This window comes from Tupaia chinensis, unplaced genomic scaffold (assembly GCF_000334495.1).
Source record: "Tupaia chinensis unplaced genomic scaffold, TupChi_1.0 Scaffold149178_1, whole genome shotgun sequence".
NCBI classification, from domain to species: Eukaryota; Metazoa; Chordata; class Mammalia; order Scandentia; family Tupaiidae; genus Tupaia; species Tupaia belangeri.
Genome location: NW_006209026.1, coordinates 1,256,942 through 1,282,415, shown reverse-complemented (window position 1 = coordinate 1,282,415; position 25,474 = coordinate 1,256,942). Strand labels below are relative to the sequence as shown.

At 41.0% G+C, this 25,474-nt stretch overlaps 1 protein-coding gene across 1 annotated transcript in view; it reads right to left on the bottom strand.

The window, feature by feature from the left end:
* The window catches only part of LOC102474987 (microtubule-associated serine/threonine-protein kinase 4-like), a gene marked incomplete at its 5' end in the record, with an annotated part of 327,526 nt that overhangs the window by 4,739 nt on the left and 297,313 nt on the right, over positions 1–25,474 (bottom strand). The window lies entirely within an intron of this gene.

The following is a 25,474-nucleotide window of genomic DNA, read 5'->3' as shown; positions in this document are numbered from 1 at the left end:
CTACATGGGAGTCTGGTGACATAGCCATTACGCTAACTGCTGGTCCCTCTGGAAACACTCTTTCTGGTAAGCTTGTCTTATAGCAAACTTAAAAAATTAATTAATTGATTGATTGATTAATTTAAAACAAACAAAAAAACCTTCTTGCCTTAGAGCTCCTCTCCCCATCGTCCTGGCAAGCCACCAACTCTGCCCCTAGACATTCTATTTTATTGGCTCCATAAGAAATTTAGCATTAAGGTTATAACGTAAAGCTGTGTAAAGGGCCATTCACAGACCAACCTTACTCATGCCTGTGTATGTATCTGGCAAGTGGGTCACATAGAAGGCTTCATGTGTCCCCGAAACTCTTTCCATGATGAATACACAAACATTCAACCCAAGGTGCTATAGTTGAAAGAAGTTCCGAATTGGGATCCCTAAGAAAGCTATAGGGTTTCACATTTTCATCTTTTACTGCTGGACAAGGGTAGATGTGAATTTAGGAAGCAAAGGCTACCCACTGCGAGCAACAGCTCCAGGGTCAAGGAGGTGAAAGCAACACAGGGGTGGCCTCACAAGACCCATGGCCTCGAAGGCCCTGTGTGAAAGAGGGACAGCACGGGCGGGGCATGCCCTCAGGTGAGGCTGGCATTTGCTCAGTTCTATTAAAGAGGAGGGCGGAAAGACCTTCAATTTAGGGGAAAATGCACATCTCAATTACGATACTTAAGAATTCTTTTTCTTTTCTAGGAATAACAGCTCTATTACTTTTAAGACATGTATCAATCATACTCTCTTGAATTGCCAACAATCATTTTTTCAGTGTCCAGAGCACGATGCTTACCTTTCCACAAGGAAATGTCATCGGTAGCAGATAACAATTCAGAATTATGTTTCTCTTAGCAAATGCCCTGCCAACATGCATTCTTTCTTTACTCCCTTCTGAAAAAACCTAAGTAACAGTCTTGAAACTCAGTTGACCAAAGCTATCTTAGTAGAAATGGCATGAATTCACTGATTATTTGGCACAACAAAAATAAAAAATTTAGCATGACTTTCCATTCAACAGAATCAAGAGTTTTTACAAAAGAAATACAGTTTTTGAAAAGAAAAATAATTGGTTATTTAGTTTGATTTAAAAATTCTCTTTTAAACTTACTGGTTTATCAAAAATAGTATGAATCCGTTTTTCCTCCCTAAAAGAGTTATCTTATGTAAATAAATAATTATCCTCATTAATATATCTTGAGAACTATCCGCCCTTATTAACCTCCCTATGGAATGATTACAGCTGATTTAAGAGTTCCAATGCACAGTGCCAGGCTCCCACTCATCAGGAAAAAAATTAATCTCAGCATTAAATACACAATTACAGTCAACGTGCAAATTAACTAAATCCTGGGCCTGTGGTTTATTGCTCTTCTTCTGACTCCAAGGTGAAAATGTTATTTTTTTTTTTAATTAGCTAATTGTACCATGAACACAGCAGGAGGCAGATGTTGATATTAAACCTGAAATCTGAATCTTAAACTCCCAGTTGGAAAAGGCTGTTTAAAGAGAAGCAAATCCTTTAAGAGGTAGGTTTTTGAAACCTGGTCTTCATCTCATCTCATTCATTATCAAGTGCAATGAATCTGCAACAATAGCCTCCTTGTGGTGAACAAATAGGTCTATGAAATAATCAATGTATTTACATGGAGATTCAGTGATACATCTTAATAGAAACCAAGGAAGACTCTGGGGGATTAATGTCATTTTAATGAATTACATAGGGGGTGAAAATAAAGCAACTGTAAATAGCTCACAGCAAGTTTTTCTCCATATGACATATCTTCTACTAACCTTAATTTTCAATAAATTGTTTACATTGTATTATATTGCTTAAAAAAACAGGTAGGGGATCAGAAATTGGTGTAGCAGTAAAGAGTGATGCTCTGAAAGCTAACCCCACAAGGGAAGTTTGCTGAATCAAGTCAGAGACCCCCTGAACAAGTGAGGCATGAAGACACCCATGACCCTAGGCTGGCTAAGAGAGAGGAGGGTTGCAGAGGCAAGACTCTAGTGGGCATGCTGTCTGTGTGTCTCTGTCTCTCACTCACAGAAGAAAAAAAAGTTGTTGGTGGTTAGTTTTGTATATTTAGTGATACTGAGAGTTTGTAGAAAGCTGCACATAGCTAAATCCCAGATGGGAACCCCTGAGAAGATTTTAAATCACTAGAAGCTAGACATGCCTGCTTCTTCACTTCAGGGAAAGCCTGACAGTTTGTTTCTTTCCCTTTCTAGTCTGGTTACTCATCAGATCCCCTGACACATCCAAGGGAGATACAAACAAAGCCTCTTTGAGCTCAGTTCAGTACAGCTACATGGTTCACTTATGTAATACTTTATATATTTTTTAAAAAGCAAACAAGGTTCCCACAAATGATATTGCAGGAAACTGATGTCCCTACACAATAAATGTGTTCACATAGTTTTTGTGTTACCAAAAAAAAAAAAAAAGTATTAAATTCTATCAGTCATACCACCATCAAAGTCAAAATCTGTGCCTTGCTTTTCTTTTCCCAACTTCTAAGTCCCAAGGATCCGTTTTTTGTTTCTACCAGACCCCCTTTTCGATTCTGGTATCTGTCATTCTAAACTGAGACATCAGTCTCCAGGTAACATTTACCTCCTAGGTAAAGCCCTCCACATCAGCAAAGTAACAGATTGGACCTAGGCGGCCCTGCAGGGTTCTCAACTGAATGACTTATTTACATATGCAAATAGGGGCTCTTCACTGCGAGGGGAGCTGGTGGGTGGGAGGAGGTTGGATTCTTCACTGTTAGTTTTGCTGGAAACAAGCATATTCCATTGCTTAGGTGAACTCAACCAAAATAAATTTGCTGTGATAACTATCATCAATAAAAGTAGCAGCCCTCGGTTATGTAAATAAACTATTAGAGAATGACAAAAGAAGAGTTGACATGTGCATAATGCAGCTTAATGAGACATATCTCAGCTATGCTAAATGCTTTCACCAAGAGCTCCTATTAACTAAGTCACTTCAGAAATTAAAAACATCCCTTAACAGTACAGATAATACTTTTTAAAGAAACCATTGTTCCCTTAACGTTACAGACCTGATAGCTGAGTACTTTCGCTTAATTTACATCATGTAAACATATTCACAAGAAAGCTCTGTGGAAAACAATGTATCCAACAGGAAATAATGAGTGCCCAAAGAATTTAGTTGCTGACACTGGACTATTTATAAATGCCTAACTCTTTCGATCAAGTAGAAGTTATTCTATCCCAAAATCAGAGCCAGAAGAAAAAATTAAAACCAAGTGTCTCTATAATTTTCACCACTAATACCATTATTGGAAATAAAATCTGTTATTAAACATTTTCAGCCAGGGCTTTAATATTTTTTAAAAAGACAGAAAAATCACATAAGGCATCATATAAATGTTGCAAGGGCTCCTAACTAGACAATTTCTTTAAAGTCCATTCAAATTAGTTTTAATTCTAAGAATCACATGCACTCTCATAAAAAAAAATTTCCCACCCAACTTTGAGATAAGTTTTTGTTTGTGATAAATACATTTTACTCCCAGGGCTGGCAGGTAGTGGTGGTTAAGGACGCTGGACTCCCATGTGGCTGACCACAATTTGAGTCCCAGACCTGGCGGCTTGCTTTTTTTCTCTCTCTGTCCCTGTCTAGTCAAATTGAAATAAATAAACAAAAGTTAAAATAAAACAAAAATAATTCTTAAAAAAAATTACATTTCACTCCCATAGAGGTTCTTACTGAACACTAAACTTAAATAAAACAAAGCCATTATAAACAGGCACTATTAAAGGATCAAGCCCCTGACCATCAATAAAGCAATCTACAACCATAAAAGTAAAAAATCTTCATAAAAATAAATTGATTGGTAGAATTCCTAAGCTAGGGAGACTTAATTATCAAGCATATCAAAATAGGAATCAGAAATTCAAATGAATATCGAAGAAAATGTGCCATTAAGAAGATGGAGCACATTTTCAATGATGACATCATAGGCTTCTAAAACCCATGGAACTAATCACAAAATAATTTATGAAATCCTCCATAATTAATAACCTTGCTAAAAGGAAAGATCATTTTTTTCTCATTTCCTTTCAAAGCCAGGTTTTTCAAATTAGCTCAAGAGGTGAGTCACTCTGAAAGCAGACCCTGAGGCAATGGCTTTCTTTTTTCACTATAATGTTCATATTTTACATCATGAAACAATACTTGCCAATAATACCAGCACACTGTATTTTCTGATCTATTGTAGTTTAGTTCCTTTTAAAATAAATGTTGGTTGGTGACAGCAGGTGGTATGGTGTTTAAGACTCTGGACTCCCAGTTGGCCAACCATGGCTACATGGGGCATGGGTACATGTGTGCCCAAGATCCCAGGAGGAGGATGGAGAAGAGGTTGTGGCATGGTCACCCCCTTGGGAGGTGATTTCTCACTTTCCCTCTGCCTGTCTCTCCAGTGAGTCCACACACCCTATGGCAAAAACTTAAAGAATGAATGAATGAATAAATAAATGCTGGCTTCTACCTTTTAAATAAATGACGTCACCTGCAGTTAAAACTGCACAGGGAGGGAGGGGTGGGTGGCAGCAGGTACTGTAATGGCTAAAGTGCTGGACTCCTACATGGCCCACGGTGGTTTGATTCCCAGGCCCTGTGGCCTGAAAATCACACCAGGCACATGTGTGTATGCACCCAAAATTCTAAGAGGACAAAGGACTGTGGCATGGCCATCCCTCACTTTTCCTCTCTTTGTCTCTTTCTGTCTCTCTTCAGCAAACACATGTACTCTATGGCAAAAACAATAAAAACAACAACAACAACAACTGCACTAAGGGAGTGGTTCGTAACTGTAAAAGGACCTATGTCATTACCAGGGAACTCACTCAAAGTGCTTTATGGACCAGCCAGTAGCACAGCTAAGCGATGTGCCTGTGGAGCCAGACCCCCTCCCATGTTGACTGTGGTTAGAATAGTAACTCTAGAAGCCTGGAAAAGCACGTGGGGGCACGTGTGTGTGCATGGCATGCCCCAAATCATGACCGGATGAAGAAATGGAGAAAAGTGGATTGCAGCATGACCACACCCCAGTGGGGAGTGCCTCCTCCCTCCCATCCAATTATTCTATGATGAGCATATGCACCCTCTGGCAATATTAAAAAAAAAAGTGCTTTAGGTGGCGTCCATATTTCATTCGTTTCCCCCGTATCTATGTACCACATGTACTATTACTTTCTTCGTAGTTATATTTAAAAAGCGGACTCCCTCTGTAAAACACTTAAATCCTTCAACTTTAACAATGGCCTATGTAATGATATCGTGAAATCATGACTTTTATTGTACTGGTTATATTTTTAATGCATATGTAAAATATACACACTAAATATTAAATAAGAAATACTTGTACACCGACTAGAGTGCAATGAATGTGGATGCCCCACCACCTGGGTAAAGCCTGTTCTCGAGCGGGAGCATCAGTGGGCATGTACAGCTGACTGCAGTTCGGGCATTCACGACCTCAGCGTAACGTCTGTCCCCCTGACGACCCCAATTGTGCACGTGGATATGTCAAACAGGCATCGCAAAGTTCACGTTATCTGTGACCCAGTTCTTGATTCTTGCCTCCCATGTCTGTCTTTCCCAGTTTTCTCCATCCAAGAAAGAGCACTGCCATTCACCCAGGTGCTCTGACCAAGGACCGAGAGGTCAACATGGCTGCCTTACTCCTGATCTCAGTGTTCTGCTTTCTCCCTCCCATGGGCAAAAATCCTGCCCCACCCTCTCTCTAACCCCTCGGTAAATTTTACTGGTGTTAACTTCGTCACATATTTCCAGCTCAGCTCTCTTACATCTCTGCTACCAGCCGCATCTAAGCCAACTGAACTGATGTGCTAGGGCTGCAGTACCATGACCCAGGTGGCTTAAACATCAGAAACTGATCGTCTCTTATTTCTGGAGGCCCAAAGTCTGGAGTCGAGGTGGTGGCGGGGTTGGTTTCCTGACAACAATGAGGAAAGGATCTGTTCCAGGCCTTTCTCCATGGCCATCCTGTCCCTGTGTCTCTTCACTGCATCTCTGCTCTGTCTGTCTCTGTGTCCAAACTTCCCTCTTTTCTTGGTGAAGGCTCACACTAATGATGTCTTTAACATGAACATCTCTAAACAGACACTATCTCCAAATATCGTCACATTCTGAAGCACTGGGGTTAGACTTCCCCACATGGGAGGGGGGTACGATTCTTTTTACAGCACCATCCAAGTCACCCAGACTCTAGCAGTTGTCTCACATTGCTCTTCTGCTTTTTCTTTCCATAGTCCATTGTCTCAAGGGCAGGGAAGAGTGCCCTGCTGAAGCATAAACCACATCACTTTCCGCCAAACCTTCCAGTGCTTTTCCCTTCTACTCACCCCCAAGCCCTACCATGGTCCCTCACACCCTGGGTGATCCAGCCTGCCTACCTGTCTGAATGACTGTTTCCACCCCGTCACCCTTCACTTCACTCCAGCCTCACTGGTCGTTGTGCTACTCCCAGGGCTCCTCAAGCATATTTCCAGCTCATGTCCCTGGGAAAACTATTAGAAAACAGTCCTTTTTGGAACCAGTAGTTAGAGTAATGGCTATGTCGCTGGACTCCCATGTAGTTGACTGCAGTTCGAGTCCCAGACCTGGTGGCTTAAACTCATACTGGGTGCGTGTGCGTGCGTGACCAAGACCCCGAGAGGAGAATGGACTGCAGCATGGCCATTCCTCCCAGGGAGTGATTTCTCCCTTTCTGTCTCTCTGTCTCTCTCTGTCCTTCTGGTGAGTGTGCACACCTTATAGCAAAAACCATTCAAAAAAAAAAAAAGGAAGAAAGAAAAGAAAAAGAAAGCAGTCCCTTTAAATCATTTTACAAAACATACCTATTTCCTTCATTCGATAATGCTCAAATGTCTCCTTCTCTAGGTTTGTGCCATTTTTCCTCTATGTGGCATTCAGTAGGCAGGAAATAAACATTTAAGTAAATACACTGCACATGAGCGTACACACACACAATGTATAGTAACACATCAGCAGCTAAACCATATCTAGCATTTCAGTCAGAGTTCTGCAGAAAGTCGGTGGCACTCTCAGGTCGGGAGCTTTGAGAAGATTCTGATAAAGGGATCTATTACAAAAGAGTGAGGCTCCAGCAGGCATGAAAAGGGGAGAAAGCGGTTGGCAGGTGGCATGGTGGTTGAGGGTGTTGGACTCCCATGTCGCCCACTATGGCTTGCTTTTTCACTCCCCTCCGCTGTCTCTCAAATTAAATAATAATAATAAAGTTAAATAAAAATAATTCTTAAACAAAAAGGGGAAGAAGTTGCTTCCAAAATCTGAAATAGAGTGTGGTAGGAGGGAACACCTGCTGGGTGCCCTTACTTTCAGTAGCATTCAGCCTACTTCTGCTAAAGCCACAGGGGGGAGCCAAGGAGCAATGTTCTCCCTCCTCTTCTCGGAGCTCCTGCTGGTATAGCCCCATAGGGCAGAACCCAACCAGACACCAAAGGACAGGGAGCTCATTGGTGTAGGACAGCTGAGGAGATGGGGAGAGGGAAAAGTGGGGAAGGAGGGAGGGAGGGGAAGAGAGAGGCTGAATAATGGGGAGAAAGAGGGAAAGGGGGAGAAGAAGAAAAGAAGGGAAAGTGATAGACCCAGAAGGAAGAGAGAGAACGAACAGTGAAAGAGACACCTACAGGAAAGGTGCTAAGTGAGTTAGGGGTCTAGGAACAGATAGACGGACCCCACAAAAGCCCTGAGCAGAAGTTAGCAGCAACCAGAGGGACTACTTCTCTTCTCCCTTCTCTGCCCAATGCCAACTTCTTACACAGCACCTGTTGTTTCACCTTCCAAATTCTTCCTGTTATTAAAACACCGTGGACGTGATGTGTGTCTGACGGGGAAGCGTACAGACAATCGGAGCGGGGAAGCTGCACAGGACTGTCTCTGCTGGCTCTCAGGTCCCAGAACTGCTGAAGGGGTGAGCTAGGTATTACACGTGCTCCTGCACACACCTATCATGCGGACTTTTCTTTTGTCAAGTTTTCATATTACTAGAACTTTTGTAAGTCTCCAGTCTTGAGTCAAAAAAAAAAAAAAAAGAAAAGAAAAGAATAACCTTACAATTGAGTTTGTGATGAAGTTCTTACTTTGAATTCAAATCGGCTACCCAACTCTAGGATACTCCAATTTGCCTTTAAAGTTATTCAACATGAGGAAAATAGAAAAGTCAGCACAGATGCACTCAGATTCCGGGAGGAAGGGAGCCCTGGCATTCTCTGAGAGTCAATGGGAAGAGAAAACCTGAGACCAATCTCCTCCTGGCCTCCAATTGGGGGGAGACACCGGCCAAGTCACCAGACCTGGGTGGACTTTACATCCCCGCCTGAAACTAGGTCTGGGGGTTTAAAGGTCTAAAATTCCAAGACCCTGTCTGAATGCTATTTTTGATATTGTATCAAAAATATTCAGGCCACCTGTTTTATAAACAAGTAAATTCAATTATTGGACTCATGTCATGGTTAAAATTTCTAGTAGGCTTTCTAATACGTGTGTTTTGGGAATCATGCTATTGACAAGCTATTTAGAAAATGTTTATATTTACTGCTGTTCGTAGAGAAATGCTTGGGTCTTAGCCTGTATTACACTCATCAGTCACTGATGCTTTGTTAGAGCATTTCAGAGCATTATATATTGATTCGAATTAATGAATTTTATGTCAAAGACCAGTTAACATATTTTACCTCAGACAATAAGTTTATGGATGTAATTACTGACTTGAGCTCCAAAAACATAGCACAATTATACTGTAGCACATATGTCAACCCACTTAAGTCACTCCAATTTAGAAAAAAAAATCCAATGATATCACATGCCACACATTTTTTAATGAGAAAAATTACAAGCTACCTAAATGAAGAGAACCAATTTTCCACAGGGAAATCGGGGGGGGGGGGAAATGTAAAGGTAAACCAATCTTTTGAAGGCAAAATAAAAATTTCAACATAGCTTCATGTTGTACCCAAAGCAAATTATGGCCAGCAAGTAATACGGCTCTGCTAATTAGACTTGACTGGAGTTTCAATTAAGCAGAGGATGCACTAGGCCCCTCAGAGCTGCTCTGATTTGTTTCATCTGTTCTAGCAGGCACGCGGAGAACCACCAGGGCCCCAGGAAAGGAGAAGTTGCCTGGCACAGCAGATTGGGGCAGGATACCGTTTGATGCTCTCTCTCTCTCTCATCCAGCAGTTGCTTATCACACAGATTCAACCGTGCACTGATTCAGTGCCCACATGACTGGACTGTATACACCAGCTATAGCACTGGGCACCAGGGAAACCCTGCTAACCCAGAACACGGGGGTGATCCTCTCCTTGCACAAGTGCAGTCACTGTAAGTGACTGGGTGGGGTAGTGGATGGAAGGTCACCTTGCCACTCCCTCTTATTTAATAAAGCCCTGCTGCTTAGAGAAAGATGTACTTTCAGCAAGTACAAACAAATTCATCCTCACGGTTCAGGTCACACTGTCATAATTTCATTCTCAACTCTTTAGCTACAACCTACTAGTACCTGAAGAATATAAAAAGTTGTAATGTGGCTTCCCTACGGTAGTTCCACTGCTATTTTTTGACCTGTGGGGTGCATACATATAGCGTGAAAGGCATTCTTTCGGAGAGGGAAATATCTAAAAGACCAGCAGATGTTTGCGTTCTGGCCCTGCATGCTTACTTTCCCCAGCCTCAAAATGGGGACAGTATCGGGAACCAGCAGTTAGCGTAATGGCTATGTCGCTGGACTCCCACGTGGTCGACCACGGTTCATGTCCCGGACCCGGTGGCTTAAATCTCACGCCGGGCGCGTGTGCGTGCGTGCCCAGGATCCCGAGAGGAGAATGGAGGAGAAGGGATTGCGGCGTGACCATCCCCCCGGGGGGTGATTTCTCGCTTTCTGTCTCTATGTCTCTGTCTGTCTGGCGAGCGCACGCGCCCTATAGCGTAAAAACCTCTCCAAAAAAAAAAAAAATGGGGACAGTATCAGCCGCCTCTATAGGCTTATGAGATAAATAACATAGATGCCATGCTCAGCAAATGCCTGGCAAGGGCATACTCTTACTGATGTCAGCTACTAATGGTGTATAGAGACAGCTCTCCTATGTCTCTTCTAACACTGACCCAATTTGCTTCCAATGATAAACTCTACATAATTGATTTCACGAGGCTTTTGAGAATTTTCTAAATTTTTGAATGAATAGCAATAGAGCTTAAGCAGGGGCTTCAAGACCCCTGTGAGTTGCAGGATTTCTGAGGACCGCCAACGCAGCAAATATCCAGATATCCTTTTATTCCTTTTCACTTTGTTTCGTTTTGTTTGTGCTATACAGTACATACGCTCGCTGGAGAGAGAGAGAGACAAAAAGTGAGAAATCACTCTCCCAGGGGGCATGGCCATGCAGCAATCCCTTCTCCTCCATTCTCTTCTCGGGATTTTGGGCATGCACGCACATGCATCCAGTGTGAGTTTTAAGCTGCTGGGTCCAGAACTTGAACTTCAGTCAACTACGTGCGACTCCAGCAATGTAATCATTACACTATATGCTGGTCTCCAGATCCCTGTTTTAGCCTTTAAAAAAAAAAAAAAAAAGAATCACAGGGACCAGCAGTTAGAGTAATGGCTATGTTGCTGGACTCCCATGTAGTTGACCATGGTTCGAGTCTCAGACCCGGTGGCTTAAGGCTCACATTGGGCACGTGTGCGTGCATGCCCAGCATCCGGATGGGAGAATGGAGGAGAAGGGATTACGTACGGCATGGCCATCCCCCCTGGGGGGTGATCTCTCACTTTCTGACTCTCTGTCTCTGTCTATCTGATGAGTGCATGCACCCTATAACTGGGGTGCATACATATAGCGTGAAAGGCATTCTTTCGGAGAGGGAAATATCTAAAAGACCAGCAGATGTTTGCGTTCTGGCCCTGCATGCTTACTTTCCCCAGCCTCAAAATGGGGACAGTATCGGGAACCAGCAGTTAGCGTAATGGCTATGTCGCTGGACTCCCACGTGGTCGACCACGGTTCATGTCCCGGACCCGGTGGCTTAAATCTCACGCCGGGCGCGTGTGCGTGCGTGCCCAGGATCCCGAGAGGAGAATGGAGGAGAAGGGATTGCGGCGTGACCATCCCCCCGGGGGGTGATTTCTCGCTTTCTGTCTCTATGTCTCTGTCTGTCTGGCGAGCGCACGCGCCCTATAGCGTAAAAACCTCTCCAAAAAAAAAAAAAATGGGGACAGTATCAGCCGCCTCTATAGGCTTATGAGATAAATAACATAGATGCCATGCTCAGCAAATGCCTGGCAAGGGCATACTCTTACTGATGTCAGCTACTAATGGTGTATAGAGACAGCTCTCCTATGTCTCTTCTAACACTGACCCAATTTGCTTCCAATGATAAACTCTACATAATTGATTTCACGAGGCTTTTGAGAATTTTCTAAATTTTTGAATGAATAGCAATAGAGCTTAAGCAGGGGCTTCAAGACCCCTGTGAGTTGCAGGATTTCTGAGGACCGCCAACGCAGCAAATATCCAGATATCCTTTTATTCCTTTTCACTTTGTTTCGTTTTGTTTGTGCTATACAGTACATACGCTCGCTGGAGAGAGAGAGAGACAAAAAGTGAGAAATCACTCTCCCAGGGGGCATGGCCATGCAGCAATCCCTTCTCCTCCATTCTCTTCTCGGGATTTTGGGCATGCACGCACATGCATCCAGTGTGAGTTTTAAGCTGCTGGGTCCAGAACTTGAACTTCAGTCAACTACGTGCGACTCCAGCAATGTAATCATTACACTATATGCTGGTCTCCAGATCCCTGTTTTAGCCTTTAAAAAAAAAAAAAAAAAGAATCACAGGGACCAGCAGTTAGAGTAATGGCTATGTTGCTGGACTCCCATGTAGTTGACCATGGTTCGAGTCTCAGACCCGGTGGCTTAAGGCTCACATTGGGCACGTGTGCGTGCATGCCCAGCATCCGGATGGGAGAATGGAGGAGAAGGGATTACGTACGGCATGGCCATCCCCCCTGGGGGGTGATCTCTCACTTTCTGACTCTCTGTCTCTGTCTATCTGATGAGTGCATGCACCCTATAACAACAACAACAACAAAAGCCTCTCCAAAAAATAAAAAAGAATCACAAATAGCAGAAGAATATAGTAAGTGCTTCAAGTTCCACAATCCTGGCCAATGCTGGGCTAACTGCCTTGAAATAACCAAGCAGTGACTACAGAGTAGAAGCAGATGGCTTCATAGACTGTTTTCAGAGCACCAGGCTCAGACATGCCTTTTGTTATCCACAAGTCCTGCATCCTGACGACATCCGAGAAGTGCCGCCATCATCCACAGTGACTTTCCCATGCTGTCACAGCACTTCCACTCTGATTGTCCTAGGCGCCCAGGGGCACACAAAACAGGAAGGAAACGCGTGCAGCAATCAATGAACTAAGTTTTGGGTCTTTTTTTTTTAAGTTAGATGATGGGAAGTGGTAGGAGGGAAATGCTGAAGCATGGGGAACGGAATAAAGGCAGATGACAGAAAGACAGAAACACAGGAAGTGTTCAGAAAGAAAAACAAGAAAGGCTGCTGACGAAAAGTACTCCAGCAAAAAAGGAAAAGGTGTTCTTTGCCAAGAAAAATGTGCTAATCTTATGCAGCTCTAAGAGATATTTAAAGAAACATTGTAAAATTAGCCTTTATCTGCTTAATTCTTAATCCTGCAGGAATACTTAATCCTGAAGCATTCCCAAAGGAATATGGGATATTCCATGATTTACAGCTATGAGCCTCTTTTTGTGTCACAATAAAAAGCCAGGCTGGTGTATTTTATTACCTCAATCAAAAGGCAAGGTCCTTAAAGGAGTAAATATTCTTGTGGACATATGATTTTAAAAATAAATTAATAGTCATACAGTAGTTACTATGTGCTAGGCTTTGCTGTACATTACCTGTGTTTTCTAGTCTTTGTAATAGCCCTTAGAAGTGGGCACTGTTATTATGCTCATTTTATAATGAAAAAATAAAGGAATAAAGAGGGTTTTTTTTTTGGGAGGGGGTGGTTAAGTTTTTGCCATAGGGTATGTGCACTCTCCACAGAGAGACAGAACATGACAGAGAAAGGGAAAGTGAGAAATCACTCCTCCCCAGAGGGGATGGTCACCCCACAATCCCTTCTCCTCCATTCTCCTCACCGGATTTAGGGCATGAACACACACACATCTGGCATCATTTTTCATGCTGCAAGGTCTATGACTCGAACTGTAGTCAAACATGGGGGAGTCCAGCACCATGTGGACTTCCATGCCAAGTGCTAGCCTTAGGGATACAGAGATCTTTTTAAATCTGCCAGACATAAGTGCTGGTAAGAGGTGGAGCTGGGATTCAAATCCAGATTAGCCGGGATGTGTGCTCTTAACCATTACCCTAGAAAGCCTCTCACCGGTCGTAATTAATCAATAACAAGATGTTTAGCCACTTATTTAAAGCGACACTGACTTGTAAGTGACCTCAAATACACTAACATATGTTGGACAGGACATACAAGTATCTACTCAAATCAAAACCTATCTTATATTGAGAGTCCATCTTGGGCCAGCCCACATGTGCCAGATCCCATATGGCCAACCACAGTTCAAATCTCAGCCCCAGCTGCCTATAAAACATACCAGATGTGTGTGTGTGCATGACCAAGATCTAGACAGGATGGAGGCATGGAGGAGAAGGGATTACAGCATTTCCAGGCCTCACTGGAAGACGCTTTTTACCTTCTCCCTCTCTCCTTCTCTTTCATGAACACATTCACCGTCTGGCAATAAAAACAAACAAAAACACACAAACAAAACCTCCAAAAGAGCCATGACTTGGATGTGGTCTGCAGTCTCAGCCATGGCCGGACTTCTAGGATAATGAGCCCACAGCCCACAGGCAGCACAACCCTCTTCCTTCTGCTGCCACCAAGGTTACTCGTGCTCTGAGAGTGCACAGGCCATGCTGGCCCTGTACATGCTTCTCTTTGTATAGAAACCATTCCTATCATAGGGTATTTCATGTGACCATACAAAACGTTCATGGATAATGAGTATTATGAAAAAAATTATGCATGGATTTCAAATCCGCCCCCCTTTTTTTGTCACCAAAATAAACTCATGGTTTAATTCCATTTTTCCATGAACTTTTTCAAGTTCCTTTGTATTGCATTCAGTTACAAGCCTTTACCCAGTTTCCTTAATACTGGTGACTACATGTATCCCTGCTTTCCAACTAGCCTTGAATTTGATAAAAATAGGTAGTAAGATAAAGATTCCCTTGGAAGGCTATTACATAATCTAAAGATGTCAATGAATTGAAGAGTTAGCCAAGAGAAAGCTCTCCAATCTGGTCCTATTGCTGATGGAATGAGGAGGGTTTATGGGAAGAGGGCCAGATTTGAGGAAATGGGAGACAAGGAAGAGCAAGGGGGATGGTGCTGGACAGATGACCAGGGGTTGATGAAAACAGCGACTGTGCCTTGAATTACACCAAGGAAAACTCCAATATTTTAATACTTAAATATAGTGCAATATTAAGGAATGCAAAAGTATCAAGAAAATCAGAATAGTGGGACTAGCAGTTGACAAAATGACTATGTTGCTGGACTCCCATGTGGTTGACTGTGGTTTGAGTCCCGGACCCGGTGGCTTAAACTCGAAAAGAAAAGAAAAGAAAAGAAAAGAAAAGAAAAGAAAAGAAAAGAAAAGAAAAGAAAAGAAAAGAAAAGAAAAGAAAAGAAAAGAAAAGAAAAGAAAAGAAAAGAAAAGAAAAGAAAAGAAAAGAAAAGAAAAGAAAAGAAAAGAAAAGAAAAGAAAAGAAAAGAAAAGAAAAGAAAAGAAAAGAAAAGAAAAGAAAAGAAAATCAGAATAGTAATTAGCAATATAGAAATTAGCAGAAAAGAAACTTTACTGTATGGCTAACCAGGATCACAAAAGGAAATATGAGAGATTATGAGGAAAAGGCAGTATTTCATTCTCATGCTGCAAAACAATGATATAAGCATGACAATATTGCCTCAAATACTCCCCCAATTAATTTGAAAAATTACTGTAATTGCAACCAAAATTCCAAGCAGATTTGCTTTCGTGGAATTAAACAATTTTTTTTTTTTTTGAGAGATCCTTGCTATAGGGCGCATCTGCTTACCAAAGAACAGAAAGAGACAGACAGAAAGCTAGAAATCATCCTTGGAGGAATGGCCATGCCACAATCCCGTTTTCTCCATTCTTCTCTCCAGATTATGGACAAGTGCCCACACATGCCTGGGATGAGTTTTAAGCCACCAGATCTGCAACTCAAACCACAGTCACCCATGTGGCAGTCCACTGCCTTAATCACCAGGCCCTCTACTAGCCCCAACAAATGACTTTTTAAAAAATAATTATTTATTTGTTTAATTCCACTTGTTATGATTATTACTTTTTCTAATTTGACAAGACGAAGAAAGAGAGAGAGAGAGAGAAAAAAAAGGAAAGCAAGAAAGCAAGCCATCAAGTCCAGGGCTATAACTGCAGTTGATCATGTGGGAATTCAGTGCCTTTAACCACCACACTACCTGCCGGCACCCCCAATAAGTGATTTTAAAAATTTACTTAGGGGAGCCAGCAGGTGGCATGGTGGTTAAGGCCACTGGACTCCTACATAGCCGACCACAGTTTGAATCCCAGACCTTATGGCTTGCTTTTTCACTTTCCCTCTCTCTCTCACTCTGTCCCTCTCTGGTCAAATTTAAATAAATAAATAGATAAACAAACTAACTAACTAACTAAATAAATAAAGTTAAATAACATAATTCTTTAAAATCAATTACTTAGAAGCCTAAATGGTGAAAAATACCCAAATCAATTCTCAATGAAAGAACAAAAGTAGAACACAGCTCTAAAGAGTCAAGATTTATTATAAAACTGCAGTAGATAAATTACAAAGTTCAGTCAAGAATAAATGTACTGAGGCAACAAGAGACCCCAAAACAGACACTTACATTGATGGGAATGTAGTATAAAACAGGCATGACTGGAGCCAGCAGGTGGCATGGTGTTTAAGGCACTGGACCCCAAATGGTCGACTACATAGGTTCAAGTCCTGGAACTGGCAGCTTGAAAAACATGCTAGGTGTGTGTATGTGCATGCCTAAAATCCCAAGAGAAGAAAGGATTGCAGCATGGCTATCCCCCCTGGGGAGTGATTTCTCACATTCTCTAAGTCTCTGTTTCTATCTTTCTATCTCTGGAAAGTACATGCACTCTATGGCAAAAAATCTAAAAATAAATAACAATAAAAAACAAAGATGACTAACATGAATAAAAGGCATACTAATTCATTAAATGATATGGCAAAAATTCACTCTCTGCTTGGCAAAAATTCACTTTCTGTCTGCAAAAATAAATAAATTTGATCAATGTCCATCCCATAAATCAGATGAATGAAAAACAATGCCAAATACAACCTAAAAAATTTAAGAAAAAAATGAAAAATGAAATATTTTTATGACCTATGAATAGAAAATATATTTCTTGACAAGTATAGAAAACAAAACTCATTAAAAAAAAAAACCTGATAAATTGGATGGCATTGAAGTTAAGACTGTGTTGTTGTAGAGTGTCATGACAAAATACACCATAAATAAAATTTAAATAACAGCCTGAAATAAAATATCTCTAATTTATAAAATATATAAATTAATAGAAATCCTAAATGACCACATGAAAGGACACATGACCTCTTCTACATAATTCAAAACAACATCACTTCACACCCATCAGAAGAGTAAAACGTTTTAAAAGTCTCAAAATGCCAGGTGCTTGAGATTATGAGCGCAATCTCCAAAACAGCAATCTCCTAGCAGAAATATACATTGGTTGAAGAACCCTGACGAGTTTATTGGCAATATCTATTAAGGTAAAAAATGTATACAGCATTCACCCAGAACACAGCAACTCTGCTTCATGGTGCATATTCTGGAATAATACTTACATACATGATATCCACTGAAGCACTGCTTGTAATAGTTTGTTTGTTTGTTTCTTTTTTAAGAAATGTTTGCTATAGGGCACATGGCTTTCCAGAGAGAGACAGAAAGTGAAAAACCATCCCCCCCCGGGGTGGGGGAGGGGAGATGATGAGGGCAATCCCTTCTCCTCCACCTCCTCTCAGGATCTTGGACACGCACGCACACACACCTGGCATGAGTTTAGCCTGCCAGGTCTGGGTCTTGAACTGCAGTCAACTACGTGGGAGTCCTACCATGTTTATTATCAGAGAAAGGATAAAAGAAATTGTGGTATAGTCTTAAGATGAAAACCTAACCAGTACTTAAAGTGAAAGAATTAAATCTATATGAATCAATGTAGATACACCTAATAAACCATTCTGACTGGAAAAAAATAAGTTGTGAAATGTTATGAGAGAATAAAAACACAAACCAAAAATATACACAGCAAATTTATGATGGTAGTTGCCTCTGGGAGGAAGGGTAGTGAAGGGAACATGAGACTGGGGAGGAGTTAACAGTCATTTTATACCTTTATTACGTTTTTTATCTTGTTATAATGTTTAAGTTCTTTCATTAGAAATACTATCTGGGGGCCAGCAGGGGGTGTGGTGGTTAAGGGCACTGGACTCCCACATGACCGACCATGGTTCGAGTCTCGGACCTAGTGGCTTGATTTTCTCTTTCCCTCTCTCTCTCACTCTGTCCCTCTCTGGTCAAATTAAAATGAATATATAAGGTTAAATAAAATAATTCTTAAAAAAATACTATCTGAAGAAAAATGACAAAACGTAAACATTTCTTAATTCAGATGTAGGTATAGAGATGTTTATTTTCTATTCTTTTCAGCATCTCATAAACCTTTCAAATTTTTCAGAAGACCACATTTAATAGATGAATAGGTAGCCATGTAACCATAAGTCTTCTCTTGAGTTTATTTAAAACAAGAAGATGTTCCAACTTAATAAAAAAACAGTCAAAAGACCTTTCTATGATAATACGGGCAGAGGGCTATCTTTCTGCAAATGCATAGTATTTGGCTCAAAAATCAGATAAAAACAAAATCAGAGTTAAAATCAGGAAGGCAGTCAGTATGTGCCTTCCTCTGATAAAGGCAACACACAGGAATGTCTAATCTTTTCCTCCAGACAGCACTGACATTGACTGGTACATGTGAGGGCAATTAATAACGCTTCAAAACTGAGGTCCAGATCTCACTCTCCTTTTTGTTCAAGTGGAAACAGTAAAGTAAAGCAATGTAAAATCAGGAACTATGTACAAAAAAGTACCCATTTAAGTTGTAGGTGAAGGTTAATCATGTCTTTGATGTCCCTCTTTTCTCCATCCTACCATTGCTAAGGTTCCAGAGTGACCAGACCGTAGTCTACCTCTGCAAGCGCAGCAGACAAGAGTGGCCTGCCACTCACTCCTAAGGACCCCCACCCCACTCTGGTATCAGCCTTAGCCATAGCAGGGACTCTGAGCAAGCTCAGACTGAGCTGGTACTAACAATATTCCATTTCAAACAGAAACGAGACTGAAAGGCAGGTATCTTCCATCATTTACTCCCCTCGTTATAGAGGAGTTATTATTAAGCCCAAAGCCTCTTGTTCCCAAAACCTATGGTTTGTCCACTATACCAGGCAGCTGGTTTTGTGGCATTGAAAACAGGCACAGTCATGAACTAATAAACTGAATTGGGACATTGAGTTTTTGCCCCAAGTAAAAGAAAACTTACTCTTATTTTATGCCTGGGTCTCCTGTCAGTCCCAGATTCTTTACTCATGGGCGCAATCATGGCTATGCATAAGACAACACAAATGTGTGGTTGCTAAAGAATGAGGCTGTCTTCTGAGGTTTCCTGAGACCCTTCCTTAACCACCATGCCACCTGCCAGCCCCAGTCATGATGCATAGAAAAACAGAAAAATACGTCATGACTTTCCCAATGACCTAATAGTTGTATGAGAATTTTCACCAGCTGTTGTCACAGTATATTAAAGGTACAACAAGGTCATGGAAGAGCTAATGGCTTCTGCCTGTAGAGATGCTCCTGGGCCAAAGTTGCTCCCTCTTTTGACTAAGGGGGCAGCTTTATAATGGTTCCCAATCTTCACTGGCTCTATGCTAATCTCTCCTTCTTGAGTGTGGGATTTAGTGATTCACTTCTAAGAATTGGAATATGACAAAATCAATGAGATGTCACTTCTCAGATTAAGTTATAGGAGATGGTCACTCCTGTCTTGCTTGGTCTCTGCTCTTCTACTTGCTTGCCATGATGGAAGTGACCTGCCATGCCATGAACTGTCCTAAGGAGATCTCGGCCAACATGACAAGGAGCAGAGATTGGCTCCCAGCAACATACAGATAGGAACAGAGGCAACCTGCAAGGCACTGAAGCCTGCCCATAGCCACCTGAGTGAGCTTGCAAGCAATCTCCCCAGTCTAGCTGTGAGAAGACTGTGATCTCAGCCAATACTTTGATTTAAGTTTTGTGAAAGACCTTACGCCAGATCACCCAGCTAAGGTGTACCTGGATTCCTGAAACACAGAACTATGCTATGAGGGCCAGCAGGTGGTGTGGTAGTTCAGGTAGCTAAACCCAACATGGCCAGCTGTGTGGTTTGAGTCCTGGACTCTGTGGCTTGAAAACACACCAGGCTTGTGTTCATACTTGTTCAAAATCCCAAGAGGAGAATGGAGAAGAAAGAACTGCCTATGGGGTGCTTTCTCACTCTCCCCAGCCCTCTCTCTTTCCAGAAAGATCATGTACTTTATAGCAAATTTTAAAAAGAAAAGAGAAAGAGAACTTTGACATGATAAATGTCATTTGAAACAGCTAATTTTGGGGATAATTTGTTATATAGCCCAAGAAAACTATTACATACACTAACCATAATTAAAAATCATTGAATATATGGATACAGTCTAGACAGTATGTCTGATGTCCAATTCTTGTTCTTTCACATACTCATTCAGTAAGCATTAACTATATGTTAGGCAGTATAGACACAAAATAACTTCAAAGTAACATGGTCCTGCCTTCATGAGAAAGGAAAACTTAGAAAATTCATGCCAAATATATTTATGCAATTTCACAAACTTAAACTATGAGTTGTTAAATATGGCTAATTTCTTCTACCTGGATAAGTAATTTATTCTATGTAATTAAAATATTTTGTTATGTTAATGCACTTTATGTTCAATGCAAGGTACCTAAGGGTTTATTCCATCTGCTCAAAACATAAGTTATATATTTAGAAAAGAATTCTGATTTTCTTTTCCACACAAACTCTTACAGGAATTAGGCCTTTTCCTTCCATTCATTCAGAAACTATTCCCACAGACAGAAAACCCAATGAAGCAGTGAATTGGCAAACTTTATGTATGAACATTCTGTAATATTTTCCAAATCAGCTACTTGAAGTCTACTTCTTCTCTTTTGGATGAGACTTGGTAACCACTGTATAAACTCAGGATAAACATTTAAACATTCTGAACAATGTTACTTATGTGAGACTTCCATCTTTTGTGATGAACTTTTTCCCTTTCACAGTATACTAACTAGAAAAGACAAACTGATAAAAACAGAATTTTTTCTCACATATTCATAAAATAGTCCTATTTATTTTTTTAAATGCCATCAGCTTTCCCACAGCATCATAAGCAGCTTTGGGAATACTTAAAGAAATGCAACTATGCGGAATAAATAGAAAAAGAAAGATAAGAGGAAATGATTTTTCAGTGATGAATTTGAACATACACATGCACACCCATATGACTGCCATAGTTAACCTAGGTAGACCTTAAAGAATGTTAACTGAATTATCACATGAGTTATGCTAGATTTTCAGCATGCCTCTCTGGTTGCCTCCCGTCAGTACGATCCACTTGAAGTCCACCTTTGATTAGAGCTCCTTAACTTTCCACCAGTCATGGCACAAAGTCATGAACCAATGAATAAGTCATCAGAACATGGGGGTGGGAGTGGGGGATCACCAAAGGATTTGATGTTTATGAACATGGGCTACAGCCCATGTAGCCTCCTCCACTGGCAGGAGAAACCGTCTACCCAGTCCAACAGAAGATACCTTTCTTAGACCACTTGGGGTTTTAACCAGGGACACCACCTTCTGCTACACTGTTCAGAAGAGTGTATTATCTTCATTTGCTTTCCATTTTCAAATGGAATGACACTGTACTCTTCCTTATTGTCTCATCGTATTTTCTGCATAACCCTTTCTTCTCTCACCAAAAAGAATATAATTGGAATTCTACTTAGGGAAGGAAAAGAGTTTATACTTTATTAGAGTGTCCTTCAAAGAGTCTGACACATATCTCTGTGACTTCATAAACCCACTGTACAAAATAGAGCTTTGCAAACTTGCACTGCAATATTTTCTATTCAGAAGACTTCCCTGTGTTTCTAATTGTTTTTAAAAGTGTAGTCCAAATGAATTTCAGTTGTACAAAGTATCTTTTAGTTCAGCCTCTCCCAGCAAATCACTCTGAAGTCAGAAAGAGTCAAATCTCCTTTCCTACATCTTACTTTTCAAAAATGAAAAGTTATCAGTTGATGATAATGTATGTAGCAATATCTTTGACTGATACACTCTGTAGTCATGCTAGGACAAACTATTTTGTACATTGTAAAGACGTACAGCGATTAAACGCAATAAAAAGAAAGAAAAGAGAGAGAAGAGAGAAGAAAGGACAAATGGATGAATGTATGGAAGGATGGACTAGACCATGGTGTAGCGGATAAGTACAAATTGCAAAGTGAGAAAGTTATGTGATTATACCTACACAGACAAACAAACCTTCTGATGCTCAGGCAATATGTTGAAAATCTCTGAGACTCACTTTTTCCTCCTTGATAAAACAGGGCTAATAATGCCTAACCAGATCATTTTGAGGATTACAGCTAATATACAAAAACTAACAGCATTTATCATTTAGTAGACATCCATTACAGCATAGTACATTAGTATGCATTTTCAAAAAATTTCATCACATTGAACCAATAGTGGAATCATAACTGAAAATTGCTATTCATTAAAAATACTGGAGGTTTAATTACATACTGATAATCTCACCAAGTTATACAATACGGGGATCAAGCTAAGCGAACCTCCAGAACTCTAGCAGTTCTGAAATAAAACACTGCAACGAGATTAGGTGCCACTTAAAAATATGGAAACAGGCAAAGGAACAGTATAGACAGAAACTCTTCTCAAAAGGAATTATTCTACAATTAGCACTGCTCCTGTTTAGAAGAAAATCTGCACCAAGGAAACGCTGATACAAATACAGACACAGTAGCAAGAAGTGCGCACACTGGAATAATCCAGTGATATGTAGCACTAATAAAAATAAAAAGGGTTTTAGATCTCCAGCGCAGGTTTTTAAAAACATTAAGAAAATGGTGACCATGAAGAGTCATTTCCCAGAGAATGAAAGAGACAGCACTTAGGAACAGTATCTCACACGAATTAAACTGTCCTTTAAGAGAAATGGCCAGCACAAGAATGCATCTAAGCTGCCTGCAGCTTCCTCAAGGCCCTTGCCTTGGGTATTAAAATTTGCGTAACAAAAATGTGCAACTCAGGGGTTGGCTCAAACTGGCTAGCAGCCTAAGGGATTAGAGGGCCTCTCCTGCCTGCCATCCTGCAAACCCTAAGGAGATGCTCTAACCACCCTTTTTCTTCTCCAAACCCTCTACTGAGTCTTTGCATAGATGTGCATAAATAGTGAAAAAGATAAATACATGGTTAGGTTAAAATTCTGACACACAGAAGAACAGGGCCAAGATGGACTATTATGCTAAAATCCCATTTGCTTTCAGAATCATTTGAAGCCATTCTAAATTATACAACACTGAGATTGTCCTCTCTGGAGAAATAGTGTTGTGTATTCGCGGAGTATAAATACAGCCCATGTAGCTTCCACGGCAGAAGAAACACTCTACTCAGTCCAACAGAAGATACCCCCCATAAATAAATAAATATATATATATATAAAAGACCTGAATTTGAAAGGAATCAAAACTACATAGTTCAAAGGTTAGTTCTGACCTATAACATGTTATGTTGGGGCTTAATTTTTGCAAATAAACATGGAATTTCAATGCTCTCAGGCAGCGCATATTTTATCTGTGTGGCCACAGGCCCCCCAGTCCCTATTACTTCCCAGTGGGCTTTACATATGTATCTAGTCTTGAGGACATTTCAGTTTACCTTCACTACCCTAAAACATAAAATTTAACAATTATGAAATATATATAAACTCAAATTCTGAAAAATGAGGAGTGGCCACCACTAGGGATAGGCTTCTACAATTTACCAGTTTAAGGCAGAAAACTCATTCTGGGATACGAATGGGCTTTCTGAAATGGAGTTATTTCTGTTAGATAAGAACTAGTTACTTTTTAAAAAAGTAATAGTTCTAATAAAAAATAAGAAAAAATGTTTAAGAAGTAATAATTCAATGTGGCCATGCACAAGAACCCAGGCATTAGCTGTGTGCAGGAGGACAGAGAGAACAGACAAAAGAAGGTCTGAGACTACGAATGAAAATGCCTTGATTTGATATTTAGTATTTTGATTATTTCAGTTGTCACTTTATTTCTCTAAAATTCACTCTTCTTAGTTGAAAAAGCTGGGGTAAGTATAAAGTTTCTTTCCTGGACTTAAAAGTCAATGATTCACTAATTATAAAGCAACTAATGAGCACAATAAACAAACACACACACAAACAAACAAAACCAGCCCTAAATTTAGACCCTGGGAGTTACGGAGTCACTGAAAGGCAATTAGGCAAACTCTTTACCTGTAACCCTGCAGTGAGTCAGAGGCTGTGTAGGGACCAGAATCCAGAATTTATCATCTTTATTCTGGCTGATGTAACCACCATAAATAATTGCCTCATCCCTGTGAGGTAATTTACTTTTTGCCAAGGACCCCATTAACATCTGAGCAGACCTTGAGAGTCCCTTTCATCTCACACATAGCTTTCATTAAATTATATTTCTTTTTAAACTTTTTGTTCTGACTATAAAAACAATACGTAGCACACATTCATAAAAGAGTGGTTCAAAAACACACAGAGAATTAAAATGACTTACAACCCTAGCCCTTGACAAGAACAAACATTTACTGGTCATTTACCACATGCCTAACCAGAGATTGGGACCATAATAGCTCAAGACAATTATCTTGACCTCGAGATGAACAGACTCACAGGATGGACAGAGGCAAGAGAACAGGCAGTTATAACCTAGACGGACCAGAGCTCAGCTAGGTGATGGGGATCTGCAGAAGAAACACCTTACCCTGGCTTGGTGGTTGAAAGTGACAAATGAATTCTCCATGGAAAAAATAAATTAAAAATAAATAAATAAAAGGCCAAGTGAATTCCAGAAGGAAGGAGTAAATAAGGAAGGATGGGGAGGGTAGGAATAGGAAAGGGAGGTGGGACAGGAGAAGCAGGAAGAGGAGAAGAAAGAAAGGGGAAGTTGGAGGGGAGAGCAGGAGGAGGGGAAGGGAGGGGCTCGCCAGCCCAGGGACAGGCATCTGCTGGGTGCAGGGAGCTGAGGTTTTCCTAGGTGAACACTTGACATACATTCAGGTTTCTACTGCTTCCTCAGCCTTACCCTGGAGTGTGAAGCAGAATAATGCAAACCGGGGAATTAGCAGTTAGCATAATGGCTATGTTGCTGGACTCCCATGTAGTCGACCGCGGTTCGCGTCCCAGACCCAGTGGCTTCAAACTCACACCAGGTACGTGTGCGTGCATGCCCAAGGTCCTGAGGGGAGAATGGAGGAGATGGGATTGCGGTGTGGCCATCCCCCCTGGGGGGTGATTTCTGCTTTCTGTCTCTCTGTCTCTGTCTGGCGAGCACATGCGCCCTTATAGTGAAACCTCTCAAAAAAAAAAAAGAATAATGCAAACTGTACAAGTGAGACAGAACCCTCAGAATAGCCATCAACTGAGAACATTATTTACAGATCAACCTTTAGATCATGGAACCTCAATTCTGTGACTTTTGATACCTTCACCACAAGCCAAGATGCCCAAAAGAAGCAAGAGAATCTGGAGCAAGGCCATTACGAAATCCCCAAAAGTTAGGACAGTGAAAGTCCACAGGAGGCCAGTAGATGGCATAGTGGTTACATCGCTGGATTCCCATGTGGCCCAACGTGGTTCAAGTCCTGCATCCAGTGGCTTGAAAAAAATCATACTGGACACATATGCGTGCATGCCCAGGAGGATAATGGAAAAGAGATTGCAGTGCGGCCATCCCCCTGCAGGAGTGATTTATTATTTTCCCTCCCACTGCCTCTGTCTCTCTCTCCAGTGAGTGC